General features: G+C 32.3%; 1 long non-coding RNA gene and 1 pseudogene across 2 annotated transcripts; one reads left to right on the top strand and one right to left on the bottom strand.

The window, feature by feature from the left end:
• Positions 1-3,380: 3,380 nt before the first annotated feature.
• On the top strand, positions 3,381-4,524 carry LOC146900464 (uncharacterized). The gene is made up of 2 exons (XR_015024262.1): positions 3,381-3,435; positions 4,346-4,524. It is a non-coding gene; the product is annotated as an uncharacterized LOC146900464 (long non-coding RNA).
• A 111-nt stretch (positions 4,525-4,635) lies between these two features.
• LOC146900463 (65-kDa microtubule-associated protein 1-like) lies at positions 4,636-12,330 on the bottom strand (annotated as a pseudogene). The gene is made up of 18 exons (XR_015024261.1): positions 12,097-12,330; positions 11,387-11,444; positions 11,197-11,282; positions 10,919-11,031; positions 10,572-10,712; positions 10,373-10,481; positions 8,957-9,010; positions 8,630-8,785; positions 8,240-8,551; positions 7,679-7,775; positions 7,424-7,563; positions 6,927-7,264; positions 6,678-6,837; positions 5,988-6,118; positions 5,529-5,657; positions 5,393-5,441; positions 5,199-5,300; positions 4,636-4,902 (listed from the first exon to the last, which is right to left on the bottom strand). The product of XR_015024261.1 is annotated as a 65-kDa microtubule-associated protein 1-like (transcript).
• Between the last annotated feature and the right edge of the window lie 3,099 nt (positions 12,331-15,429).

Below are 15,429 nucleotides of genomic sequence, written 5' to 3'. Positions count from 1 at the left end.
TTCTTTTATAAAATGTTTAGGACATTGGCTTTACAAACACAACAATGCACAAACCGATATAAGCAGCTTCTAGAGCCACACGCCTCTTGGAGCACAAGTTACTTGAATCATATCTTCAATCGAATCTTCAATGATCTCACGCAAAAACCAAATCTTCCAAGAATACGAAACAAAGCGTAACACCTTGAAACAAGATGTCGTACTTACATGTCTAGGACATCTGGTCCAACATCTCGCTAGAACTCCTTGTTTTAACAAAATGCAGTCAACACAATATAAAAACCCAACAAATAATTTATCTACATCGTTCAATAACATCATTTCAGTTTTTGTGGATAAACCTATTTTTTCAATATGTGACTTAATTAAAAGTTATTTAATGAAAAGGATGATAAGTAGTAAATTTAAGCCAAGTGTATGGTAATTGTACACCACATTGGCCTAGTGAACAAAGATGATAGGTTCAACATAATATGTAATTTAGAGGTTTCATTTTGACATGGAAAAGATAACATGTTCTTTCAATTTTTGGGAATGGGTTGGTATCCCTTTCAGATATGTTATTGCTACAATGAGTTATGAGTCAAGAAATCCAGAAGATTATGTGCATGCTAGTTATCTAAGGAAAACATATAAGAGGTGTTACATTCACAATTTGAGTCCAGTTAATGGGAAAGACGTGTGTCTATTAGTGAACACAGAAGAAATGTTACCACTAGAATATAAGAGGGGTATTGGAAGATCAAAGAAACAGAATTTGAGAGTTTGCTGAACTAAGTGGCGGAATGTTTAGAAGAGTATAAGTTAAGTATAGGTGCACTAAGCTTGACCAAAATTATAGGAGATGCAAAAGTAAAACACAAAACCTAGATGTTACAAATAGAAAAGTAAAAAATATGTACACATTATTGTATTATTTCATTTTCATTTATTTCATTAACTAATTTTATTTCATTGAATTTTCATAGATGAAGTCTGCTAAAGGTGTTGTTGAGCCAACAACAGTTAATGATACTACTTTACCAGTTAATGTCTGAGTTGTTGTTCTAGAAGAAGGTGTAGATCAAATCAGTGTTGTCTCTAACATTCCCGAACCTGTTCAAGCACATGTTGCCTTGCTGCAAAAAAGGAAAATAAAGAGTTGATGTTGCTCTTGTCCTCTTCCCTTGTTGCAAAGAAGGCAGAAAAAGTCATGCTAAAACAATTGGGACTAATGAAAGACTGAAGACCACAAAGATCAAAATTCCTCTCAACAGTCCTAGTAACACCTCCACAATGCCTCTTGTAATTGATGATGGTGAAGTGGGTGTTGATAGTGAATGAAGCAGTGACGAATATGGTAATGATGTAGGAGAACTTTGATCCAAAACTTGGAGTTTGCATGAAGACACTCATGTCAATTTAGAATTTATGTTTATGGCATTTAAAATGTTGATACAAAATATGTAGTTTGTCTGTTTGTTGTGGTTTCGTTTGGAAGTCGTACTCCTTGATGTGATTATTTTAAAACTTATACACTTTTAGAATGTTTATTTGGAAATGATTGTAATTTGGTATTTATGCACTTAATGTGCTTGTTTTAATGTCTATACACTTTATATTCTTATGAATGTATAACTTTAGATATTTTGATACTTATGACTTATAGTTTGGTATTTCTAACTTATGTGTTTGGTATTTATGCGCGAGTGCTATTCCAAATGAATTTGGTGTTTATATCAACTTTGTTAAGAACAATATTTATGTTAAAATGACCTTTGTTAAGATTGGCTTTATATTCAAATGAACTTTGTTAATATTGATATTTATGCTTTAGGTACTTACACGTTTTGTGTGCTTATGAATTTGTGAATTTATGCATTGGACTAAGACCAAATTAAAATACCAACAAACAACTTAAAAATTTGTTGACAGTTGATAAAATGTCTATAAGTTGGGATTTAACATTAGCAAAATTATAATTCAAGCTATTTAAGAAACAAATCAAATAATTCATCTAATATAAATTGTAATACTCATAATTTTACAATGATTAGGGCGTTTTTTTTTTTTTTGAAGAATCTAAATTAACCCACCCAAATTGGCACAATGATTAGGGCTTGTCGGAGCATCGAGACAAATCAGTGGGTCACTAGGATGGAGATGTATTGGCTGAGGACATAAGGTGGAATAGAAGTTTTTTTTTTTTTTTTTTTGGGAACAAAGGTCTCTTGTCCCTAGTCAAAATAATAAACGGGGTCACTAACCCTTATGTTTAGGACTGCTGGAAGTATGAGCATAATCAATAAGGTTTGTACTATGTAAGCTGGACATATGATAGACCATCAACTGTCAACATTGACTTTCCAATTTATCTAAAATTATTTAAATTCAGTTCACTTTACTTTTTAACATGTAAAACTAGTTGTCAACCCGTGCTTCGCACGGGGTAGATTGCTTTTTTTCGGATAATTTTGTTGGCAAACACATTTGTTAATGGTTAAAAGTGAACTGATTGTGAACATAGATATTACATGCCTATAAATATAAAAAGCTATGGTCCATAACATATGAATTCCTAGATAGGTCTACCATAAAAGAAATATTGCACAAACATTAGAAATATTTATCAAAGCCTTACCAAGTCTTGATTCATGAAAAGAGCATATATTTTGTTCATGAATCAGGAAAAACAACATAATAATTAAGATTAAACTAATTGGAACCAATGATGTGCAAATTACGATTACATATTAGCCAAAATTATAAAATCGAGCGCTACTGTTGTAGAGTTACCAAAAAGGGATTAACACCAATATTCACATCACACAAAATGAACCAAAGAAACAACATTCCCAAGTTAAGATAGTTTTTGAAAAACTTTGTTTTTTTTTTTGAGCAAAGAAAAACTTTGTTATAAAGGAAAAAAGAGCAAATTAAGGGAAATAGCTGCATTTTTCAAAAAAAAAAATTGCTGCCCTTTTTACACTCTAGCATACTAAGGGAAAATGCAAACTTCATAAATGTGAAAATCAAGCAAACATATTGCACAAATCGTAGCCATATGCACCTTTTTAAAAATTTATTGAAGGATTATATAGTTTTGCTGCAGGAAAAGAACATGTCTTATTTTGTTCAAGAGATTGGGAAAAAACATTATAATTAACATGATACTAATAGGAATCAGTGAAGGAACCAACAATGTGCAGATTATAAGATGTGAAGTAAATATCAAAGAGACTGTTATTGTCATATACTAACCAAAAAGGAATTTTTGCCCATAAGTTTTGAAGAAATACTTATGAATTTACTTGATTGTTGGTTGGTTTCTTTGTGAAACCGATCCCTTCTTTAAATTTGACCTTAATTATTTACTTTGCTCATTTTTTACTCTTTATATAAGATGCTATTGGAGCTTTTCATGATGTAACTTCTACAAACAAAAGTGGATTAAAGGTAAGATCAATCACTTTCGGCGTGAATACTTTATTTTGGTGAATTACTTGAAAAATAGGTGATTTTCCAAAATGAAACGAATTTCAATAAAAAGGTAGGATAAATTGTGATAACATTAAGACATTAAGTTTTTTCTTGCTAAATGAAACAAAAGTTTTTTGGTTCCACATGTGCTCATAAATGAATTCTTTGGATTTTTTAATTAAAGAAAATAGGATTTGGTTTCATATATGGTCATAAATAAATTCTTTAGTATTTTCAGGAGAAAATGAAATGGTTTTTGTTTTTCTTTATGGTGATAAAATGGTTTATGTTCTTGTGAATACAATAGCGCTTGTTCACTTTTGTTATATGCTCATTCCTCACTTGAAAAGAATATGTTCAAATAAAATGTCAATTTTCAAAATGGTTTTAGTAAAATTATTATTACTACTTTTTATATTACTTTCGATAGATAATTTAAATTTAAGGTGAGAAGAGAATACTATTTCAGTCTCTGTTAAGAAATACTTGAACTCAAAATCTGATGTCAAAGATCCGTCTTTTGACCACCCAATCAAACACTTGGAGTTACTCATACTTTTTATTTAAATTATGAAAAATGATTTAATATGAATTTTTCGAGAAAGTAGTATCATTTTTGGTTATGATTCAGTTAGGTCATAAAGTCCATAATGGACAATATCAAGAGTTAGATCAAATGCATGGTTCTTATCAGGGATTGTTTACACTATATAAGCTCCACTTTTCCTTCAATTAATGATGTGGTAACATGCAAGTGATTTGTTGGGTTGAGATAAATTTAAAAAAAAAACCATATGGTATATTTTTTTTATTGACTCAACTGAACATGTATCTAGACTATAAGTGTAGTTTTTGACCTCTAAAATTTCCATAAATGCATTTTCAGAAAACATAAAACGTGCATGCCTAAAATAATGTCAGGGATGGGAAAAGTTGCTCTCTATTTTTATAGTACCTGCATTTTGTCAACCGTAAACCTTCGTCCATGTCTTATGGACAGATTTTGATAACTCCAGAGAATGATGTGTGGACTTTGAAGTCAATAACATTGGTTTATTATTCTTATTGTTGAAGCTATTTTTCCATATATTATATAAAAAGAAGCAAACCTGCTAGATGAAACATAAATTTCATACTATTGCCACTTTGAACAACGGGTAGGTACCACACTAAAGATAAAAGAAGCACAAGACATGCATAGCAAAAGCCACAGGTAGCTACAACAGCAAATCATGGGACATAATAGTCTACAAACATCTTACAATAGTCTCTAAATCCACAGTGAAAATTAAATTACAAATTTGTGGGACATGCTAGACTAACTCGGCGAATAAGCTGTTCAAGTCGAAGTCAAAACTGAATCTAACTTTGTCGCCCACCTGAAGAGTGTTGTCAAATGCGAACTGAATCCAAGCATCTTTCATACATTTCTCATCCCTATCCCTGGACTGAATAATGTCAGTTTTATACAATTCCATTGTGTCTAAATCCATCAAAATAATCGACATCTTCTTGACTAAATAACTTTTTACAGAAAATGTTTTTAATCTCTGTACCTGTATTCATTCAGTCCCTATTAAAGCAGAATAAGGACCAATATTTATATAAGGACTAAATTTGAAAAATTGTGAATTTTATAGAGACTAACATTAACCCTAAGATTAAAAAGAAAATAAAAGAAAGTGACCAAATAAAACTTTAAGAACAATGTAACATAGAAATGATGGATGAACCTTTACCTGACCAACTGATGTTGCTCCATGTCGCTTTGATAATTTACTCCGATCAGGAGCTAAAATCAAGGAAATGTGTGCAAAATGAGGCATGGGAAATTCTAGTGCCTGTAAACAGATTCATGCACACATGCAGAACAAACCAAAATCAGTGACCAAGATACTATAAAAGATTATATACTTTACTGTTTGCGCTTTACCTTATATATTAATGCCTTCCTTAGAGTGTTTGGTAAATGCTCCTTTGCTCTGAATTACAAATACTTTACGGAATAAGATAGCAAAAGTATTTAATCAAACAGATTCATTTGATTGAATAAGAAATTTAACCATTACCTGATAACATGAGAAATAGCCATGGTAGCATTATCAACTGTCACACAAAAGTTATAAACTGGCTGACCGGTACTCCTCATTATCACAAAATCTCCAGGTGTATCCAAATTCCAACTAACCATCAAGACACTAACAAAGAAAGTTAATATCTAGTCAACATGATTTGCAAGAAATTTGTTTATTTTTTTATCAATGAAAAGCACATCTTAAACATGTAAAGAAATAATGTGTTTATGCGATTACATTAATCCATTGTTTCAAAGGGATCATGGATAGCAAATTATGAGATGAAATACATTACTTAATCAGTTGACTTATGAATATGAAGGCAACACATTAAAAGAAGTGAAGTACTTCATTTTTGTACTACATGGAGTAGGAAATCACCGATCATACCTTCAAAAAAAATACCAAGATAAAAAAAATGGATAAAGGGCGGAAGAGAAATAAAGAACTCACCTCGCCTCGTATTAAGTCAGTAATTTTTAAACTTCCTTTGGGGACACGAAACTGGAATGTATAAGGAGTTCCTTTTGCCGGCTCTTCTTCTACTTCCGCATCTGTTGCATTGGCCCATTTACCTGTGTATACTGGAGGCAAATTTTTTAGTTTAGCATCATTGGGAGAAGAAGCTTTATGTCACTCACTAAATGAGGTTATCTATTTTTCCCATGTCTCAACGAAATGTTTATGCATTAAGCTGATATGGTATTCATTAAAGTCTATGCCAATAATTAAGTTGTTATGGTATTCCTCAAAGAACCAAACAACCAAGGCATATACCAATAATTTTAAACTTTAGCCAAATTCAACCCTTCCACCGAATTTAATACACATATGAAATCTATAATATAAATATCCAACATGAGCTGTTAAAAGTGTTTGTGCAAACAGTTCTTATATATAAAAACAAATGTGTAAAAAACTTGTATTTGTGATTAAGTCACCCTCAAATTCTGTTGTTGCAGACAGAGGTCACGACAGTAATTTGTGGACAGAAAGAATTGAAAACACTTTTAAATATTAGCGTCACATGAGAAAGCTCTATCCTTAATATATTCAAAACTCCACATATACTCATGTACTCATATTTTCACATATTCCGACACAATATACACATGTTGCCAAGAACTATTAATTAAGAAATACCTGTTCTAAAAAGGAATCAACAACACTGGGGTCATCGCTGCGACTCCCATTAACCTTGTAAGAACCATCGTGGTTTGGATTCGCAATGTTTTCTTCTCAACAATAATTGTTTGTTCTTCAAAGCCTCAAACTCACATGGATAAAATCCTGCATTTTATGCCTTGAAATAAAAAAAAAATCAAAACATTTCAAATATAACATAAAATATAAGAACTCAGAAGGATATAGTCTAATCAACAAAATGCTAACCTCACGAATTAAGGTTGGAAATTAAGCTCTCATTAGGGTGATGTTGGGATGGGTTCAGTACCAGAAACATGGGAAGCAGCGTCTTCTTTTGATATGGCCACATAATTCACAGGAGCAACTGGTCTAGTATTATCCCTTTTTCCATCTTTTGATATGGACCTGCTTCCATTTTGATGAGCATTAAGCGATAGCCGTCGGCAAGGAGTACCGTTGGCCCCTCCATTAGCACGAGGGCCACCTACCTTCTTAGCAGCGCTAACTGGCCTAGCAGGGCTTCGTTTTGAACCAAAGGGGGCTTCTGGTTCCGTGCTTTGCTACTCCTGAAATTTCTTCTGATCATATACAGTGGAAAGTCCACAGAGTATTCGAGTCGGTAAAATTGTAGTCAACAGAATTACATCAAGTTGACTGTTTACTTTTGCTCAGTCTTATTATTAGCAAATGCTCCAGTTAATTCGATAATCAGTCATCCTAATCATCATACCAATAAAACTTACCCTCATTCTTCGTTTTTCTTCTTCCGATTCATGCCTAAGCATGGCATATTCATCTAACATGGCAAGAAGACTAACACCATCATATGTGAATGACATATCATGAGTCTCTTCCCAAGCACATGTTTTGGCAATGCATTTACACCAAAAGAAACAATGTTAATTCTTCCAATAATGTAGCATCTTTTTGTTTTACCTAATATTGACAGCAAATATAACTAATAATAACATTATCTTATGGTGGTTGTGGTTTCATTCCATACATACCGGGAATTTTATTTACCAGTATCCGGGCTTTCTCTGCTCGCTTGAGGTTTAAGTGTGCACCTCTGCTTGCATTATACCTGTTGTCATCCTGTTTTGCATTGTTGTGTATGACAAAATTATTAAATCGAAAATGATATATTGGACAAACTTATGCAACCATTTAATGCAATGATCAAATTGCAGTAAAGCTAAACTTGGTAATTCTGGAAACATGGCAAGGCACTATCAAAAAGCAAATCACTCATACTGATAGGCTATAGAAGAAAAATGAGCAAATTAAGGGAAATGGCTGCATTTTTCAAAGAAATAGCTGCATTTAGTATCAATTAGTTCTTAACTCTTTATTGCTTGAAGTTTTCAGTTGGAAGCAAGTCATCATTATCAACCAATACCATACAGATTATGAAGAGTTTACTTGGTTAAAATTTTAAATTTTCTTTGATACATCAATGCTTTTATACATCAATGCTAACATGATAGTAAATGTCTTGACTCACCTCTCTCACCAAAACTGGACACATAGAAAAAATGCACAAGGGAGATTATAATTACCCGATTATAGTCCTCAAGCCAGCTCTCTTCTTCACATGCTGACATCTATTTCTCAATCTTGTCCAATATACATTTTCGGCTTAAAGTTTCTTCTTTGGCTTTTGCTATTTGATTGTCCATGACAGCCAGTAATTCAGTTGGTTCAATGTCTCCAGAATCAATCAATGCCACGATCTTCTATCTTGCAGCATCCAAATCTATTTCTATATGAGCATTAGCAAATATCTCTTCAAGTTCTGCTTGCTTCTTGAAAGCAATTTCCTTCATCCTGCTTGCTTTAAGCTGGTCCAGTCTCTCAACTTCCACTTCAGCCTTCATAAAAAGAACAAAATAATATGTTAGCATAAGTTTCGGAGCCCAAATTTTTAAACTTCAGAAGGTCTCTAGCACCTGCTCAATCAGATCCAGAGCAAGGGTATCAGGAAGAGTGACTTCATCGACAGAAGCTGAGATGTTACAGGTAACATGGTCAAACAGTTTCCTTTCCTCTGGAGGAGTATCCATTAGATTACACAGATCAATTAATTGAGAAGCTAATTCCTGGAGCTGCAATGGTTGAAGTAAAATACATTATACCATAGACTAAAAGCCAATCAGAAATGAATTCAAAATGATGAAGGTAAATTTACTGCCAAGTGTGATAGGCATGGATATTTTGCGAGTCAAAAACAACATTATGTAAAAATTACAAACAATTGAAAGCATATTGTTAACAACCTTGTGCAACCTCTGATTTTTATCTTCTTTCAGCGTTAAAACTATGTTAGCAAACTGTTCAGAAACAAAAAGAGAGAGCATGAATAACAAAGCAGAAATTTCCGTAAATATCCACCAAAGTTATCTTGATTAGTTTTAGGATTAAAACAATTCAAATTTTGGAAGTACTGTTCGAATATTAAAGCATGGACAATCAAACCACATTTTAGGAACAGCTTTTAGGTTCAAACCTTAGGAGAAAATACAGAGTTACTAACAAAAATGGCACAGAGAATTATAGCAACTAATAAGTTTCTTAGAATAAGCTTATAATTTGAGCTGAGAGATAAAATAAGCTCACCTTGCAGCAAACAACAAAAAATTTTGTTTCTTTTAACTATTTAAATCTCAAACATTTCTGAAACATTTCAAGAGTTCTACAAAAACATTGAAAAAGGAAAATATCAACCGAAAAATGTTAAGGAAAATATATAATACACCATTGTGTTGTTACATCCATGTCCAATATGTCTGATTTGAACCTTTCTATACCATTCCTCAACCCACAAAACATAAAAATTTCATCAGCTCACAAAAAAAGAGTCGAAATTAGCATTATTCAGACCAAACCTAGTATTTCTTCTCAGACCAAACAAAACAAAAATTTTGTAACTTGTGATCAATAAGAAGGAATTTTCCTCCAATGCAATGTAAAGGAGAAAAGTGTTGATTATATCTATTGCTTAGATAATAAATGTTTGTGATTGTGATTAAAATAAAATATGTACACATCTATAATATACAATAAAGTTATGAAAATCCTCTTCTACATGTTCTAATCAACATTCAATAAGAAGACACCACACCTGTAGTTACATTTTATCATTATCTTCCCCTCTTCATCTCTAGCACACATGACAATTTACTAAGCATCAACGTAATTGAACTTATAGCTCAAAGTCTAGAATAGTATGTTGTGTACACTCAAGGTGTATTTAATCTTATAGCTAAAAAGGCATCCTTGCCCCAACCAAGACATTTTTTAAACGTATAGCTACAACTTGTAAGTTCTAGGCTAGGCTTATCATAGCTTTCATGTCAGCCTTGTATAAGTTATTTAAACTTACAGGGTCCACTCAATTCTAGATGAAAAAAATATTATTTTATTGATTATATAAACTAAATTAATCGGTCTATCACACCTCAAAATTTGAGAGACCAAAGTCTAGCCTTCTCAGCAAAATGTGCTTTAGAAGAATTCTTAACCTAGTTTATCAATTACATATGTTTGTCCTAGCCTAAGCCTAATGTGCGCTACGTCGGGCTGTCTGGCCTATTTTCATCCTTATAAATAGAAGTGGCATCTTATTTGCTAGGAACAAAGTAGAACTTGATATACAATAAGTTTTAGAATTCTCAGTGCAATTGTTGACATACCATAAATACAACATTGGTGATGGAACCAATTTCACTTGTGAATAGCCGTCTTGCAAAAACCGCCTGCTCGACTATTTCTGCGGCAGTAAGATGTCTCTTGAGACCCATTCTGCAAAATTACACTGTATGAAAAACATGCAGCAAAACTAAAGACGGTGTAGCCACTGAATCGATCATTATAGACAGAAAAAAGGCTTGCCTTCCAGTATAGCAAAATTGACAATTCATGGCACATCCAACTTGACTTGAAACGCACACAGTAGTCCTGCCTGTATCACAAGGTATGACAACTGTTTCTATGATCAGCCCATCATCCAATGTGAATAAAATCTGCAATATTCTGTGAGTTTAAACAGTCAACAAAAAGACTCTCCAGAAACGAAATTAAAAAAATATAAGCAAGTAATCTTGAAGCTAAAAACTGAAATATAAATGTCATCAAGTAACCTCCAAGGTTGCATGTATCACTAAATGAAATAATAGATGCAAAGTATATAATAAGAATTAGAAACAAAATAGAGACAAAAACTCAAAAGAATTCTCTACTCAAAAACAAAAAATCTGAGCCAATTTTCCAAATGTTCACGCTTCATTTTTCTCCCTTTCGGCCTTGTGAATTCTTAGGGACTTTTCCTTGCTTCATTGTACCAGGATCAGACCTGAAGTCAATCAATATGCATTAAATAATTTTTAAGTATCATAATTAAGTATAACAAATATAGCCTTCATATTAGAATATTAGATCTTAATCCTGCACCCAAAGAATAGAAGCTAAAAACAATGATTATTATTCAAATTCAAATAACATATAAAGTAATATTTACCATATCATGATAATTATGTCTAAAATTAGATTGTTTCTTTTCATTACTTTGTTCAACACCTTCTTCAACTTTCTCTACTCCATCTCCTGTCACCAAAAAAACAAATAGGAACTGAAATAACCACAAACAATCTTTTTCAACCCTAACCTTCAGAAATACATATAAGCAAAACTGAGTTTTGAATTCTAACATTTTGTAGGCTGATCAAAAGACTATCATTCCTAATCTTCATCAACAACTCTATGAACCTGCCAAGTAATATTAGAGAAAAACATAATTTAAAATCTCAATTAATGAAATGCAAATATGAATATAATTAAAGCAATACAAATCCTACTTAATACATATTGAGACATTTCCTCAAACACTTAGTGAGCCCTCACCTTAACAATGAAAAAAATTAAATCCAAAATGTAAATAAAATGCAAATTTGAAATAAAGAAATCATTTAAATAAAATCACAGGACTGAGAACATAAAAAATTTCAATAACACATGATACATACACTTCAGCTTAAGCGTCCCTTGAGCTCCAGCCATCTCGAATTCTCCATAAACACTACTTATTGCTTTTCTCTAAAAAATTTCCAATTATCTCAAACACTATCTTTCACCCAAATTTTGTATCAAACACTATCATTATCAGTTTTTAACACCTTAGACATAATCTCATATCAACAGATTTTCCAAAGTTAGAACAAAACCAAAGCACAAAACACCAACAAAACACAAAAACAGAACAAAATCAAAGCACAATCAAAAAAACCTAACAATTAAACGACATGCAAAGTGTAATAGCAAACAAACCTGAAAAAGAAAATGAAAACAGAACCTAGAACAAAAACAAAGGACACAAAAAGCAACAAAACATAAACATGCAACGAAATCAAACAACACAAACCTTCAAACAGCAAACAACCGGACCAAAAGCTGCTATCTCCTAAACAAACCTGAAGAAGAAGCTGAAAACCAACATTAGAAGAAAAACAAAGCACAAAAGAAGCAAGAAAACACAAACATGCAAAGCGATTAAACAACACAAACATCACAACCACAAAAAACCGGACCAGAAGCTTCTATGGCGAGAAAAACAGGAACCGACAGAAGAGATGAAGAAATATGAGGAAGTAGTCATAGTGGGAAGCACAATTGAATCATATCGACCAATATATATAAGGGAACACCATGATTTACTAATTTACCAAACTGCCCCCACAGGGGTAAAATTGGAAAAAGAACGTCCAAAGATTTTCCTATTTAGTTTAGTAGATTCTATTGCGATGATATTATTTACCAACCCCCAATCCAACCATTCTTTTGACACCAATGATGTATGTCTACCACACCAACACCTTACTCCCTCTACCCATAAAACATCACTAACACCTAAAACCACACCCCCTTGATCCATATGCATTCCCCAATATTATTTACCTAACAAAGAAAGATTAAACTCTTGAACTCTACACATACCCAAACCACCACTGCCTTTATAAAGACACACCTTATTCCATTTAAAAATAGATTCGATAGAAGAGATTATACTTGTGGGAGCTTTGAAGAAGGAAATACGGTAAATCAATCATCAGTACAAGACATATTTCAATAGAACTAAACAACCACCCAAAGAAAAATTCATACTCTTCCATCGAAATAACCTCTTTTTAATACTATCAAGTAAAGGATACAAAAAATATAACAGACATGGATTACCACCAATAAAAAAGCCAAAATACAGAAAAGGAACTTGACCAATTTTGCAATTAAGAACATTAGATGCTGCGACCAACCAAGAGTCGTCCACATTCACATTCACCAACAAACTTAAAAGTTGAATTTTAACCCAGAAATATACTTGAAAAGAATACGATTGGATTTCAAATCCCTTCTATTGGCCACACTATTTTCTCCCAAAATCAAAGTGTCATTAGAAAACTGAAAAATGAAATAAACAAAAGATTGCTAAATAGTCAATCTTATACTCGGCAAATAGACTAACATCATGATCCATTTTCTCCATAAGCTTGGAAAATTCATGATCCATTTTCTCTATAAGTTTGGAAAATTCATTTCAGCAATCACTGCATCCAGATACTCTCAGTCAATTGAATCATATATCTTCTCAAAATTAAATTTAAACTAAATGAACTCCTCACTCATCTTTCTCACCTCATCTACCATCTCATTAGCAATAAAGATCCGATCTAAAATTTTCTTTCCTTTAACAAAGGTCGTATGAGTCTCAGAAATCACACTACTAACAACCAACTTCAATCTATCGGCTAAAACTTTAATCAACACTTTGTACATCCACCCAACCAACGAAATTGGCTTGCACTTTGATAATCTTTAAGGAGCAACAACTTTTGGTATTAATGCAACAAAAGTACAATTTGATTGTTTTACCAACTTGCAATTACCATGAAATTCACCCATAAATCTCATAAAATTAGTGTTAACGTACGTCCAGTTAAGAAAATCAAAATTTATACTACCTATTCCAAGACTTTTGAAATTGTCATACTCCAACACTGCTTTCTTAACCTTTTTCAGATGGAATGATTTCACCAACTCATCACTAGCTTGACTACTAATGGTTTTGAAATTAGGATTTTTTCCACTCATGATCTCTCCAAATTTATAGACTTAAAATGATTTTCAAAATGATGAAATGTGTTATAACAGGACGCGAGAATAATGACAATAATAGTAAAAGATAGAATGAAAAACGACACAAGATTTAACGTGGTATCCAGCTATGTGTTGGCTAATCCACGGGCAGAGCCACCGAAAAGAATTCACTATAATCGATATCACAGATTACAGATACTGAATAGTAGAGGTAATGCCAATTATAGCAAAATCCACTGACTATTGGTGCAAGAAATAGTAACACATAAGACTTTTATTTATATGGCCAAGTCTTTGAATATTTCTTCATATTATCCGCTGTGGGACATTTTCCCAACACTAGTTCAAGACATATTTCAACAGAAACAACCCTGATATATCCAAATTAATAGACTTAAAATTATTTTCAAATTGATAAAACATTGTTGCACGAACATTAGATACTCCCTCCACATGAGCTTCATTAACCTTAATGCTAATGATATTCAACCTCTTTTTACAAGACATATCCTTTCCGCCATGATAACGAAGGCTTCTGCCACTTCATACTGCAATTAATATAGTGATGATATTGTTGCGTACAAGTGTAAGTGATATGTCTCACATCAGTTTGAAAAGTGGTGGTTGAACACGTTATAAGTGGGAGGACCCATAAACTCATTACCTTAAAGTTTTGAGTAAGAGCGTGATGTCTCTCTTACTTCTATGGTTGCTCTGGCCTAGAATGTGGGCAGCCCCCAGGACTCCTCTCATGACCCAATAGATATAACAAACAATACTATTCTCTATGGAGACAATCTTATCAATCATTTAGGTTGGATACATTTGGTCCACTTCTCAAATTTTGATCATATGTTAATTCTCATCTATATAAAATGACAACTCGAATTATAATCCAATATAAGTATTGTCAATTCAAAACTAATTGTTTGTGTTCCCATACTGGTAGTTACAAAATTATTTTTTTAAAGTCAGGTGGGTGCAAAGGTAAGTGCATGAATAAGACAAATAAATCAAGTGCAAATACTATTCCAACAAATTATAATTTTCCCTCACACTTAATGTCTATCATTGTCCAAAATATACGCTACAAATTAGCAAACAGGATGAATGTTATGTTGTGAAATGAAAAGTATATATTATGGAGGTTGTAAGGAGAATAAAGAGAGCTTGAATAACGTAAAAGTATATATGATGTAGGTTGTAAGGAGAATATAGAGAGCTTCAATGACGTAGTTTGAAGTTGGAGTTTTTTTAAATGAAACACTCCAAAATACACTAGTGCGAAATATATATTAAAAGACCACTTTTAATTCAATTATGTAAAAAATTCAATTATGTAATTTTTTTTATATAAAATGTCTACTCGATGACATTTTTAAATTAAGTTTAAAACGTTATAAACAAATTTTTTAGGGACGTTATAAACAAGTTATTAACTTAATTTCATAAAATAAAAATTAATGAAAAAGAAGTGATTTTCATTCTATTTGGTGTTTGCGAATGCAATTGAGTTTGTTAAATGCATGTTTGACAAAACACATTTTTGAACTTATAGTTTATAGTTTATAGGCTCATTTGACTAAAAAAAATATTTGTTTGA

The sequence above is a fragment of the Medicago sativa genome, chromosome 8 (assembly GCF_051527215.1).
Source record: "Medicago sativa cultivar Bolivia chromosome 8, Bolivia_mono, whole genome shotgun sequence".
Taxonomy (NCBI): domain Eukaryota; kingdom Viridiplantae; phylum Streptophyta; class Magnoliopsida; order Fabales; family Fabaceae; genus Medicago; species Medicago sativa.
The sequence above is the reverse complement of the archived record's forward strand: the minus strand, read 5'-3'. Positions and strand labels throughout refer to the sequence as shown.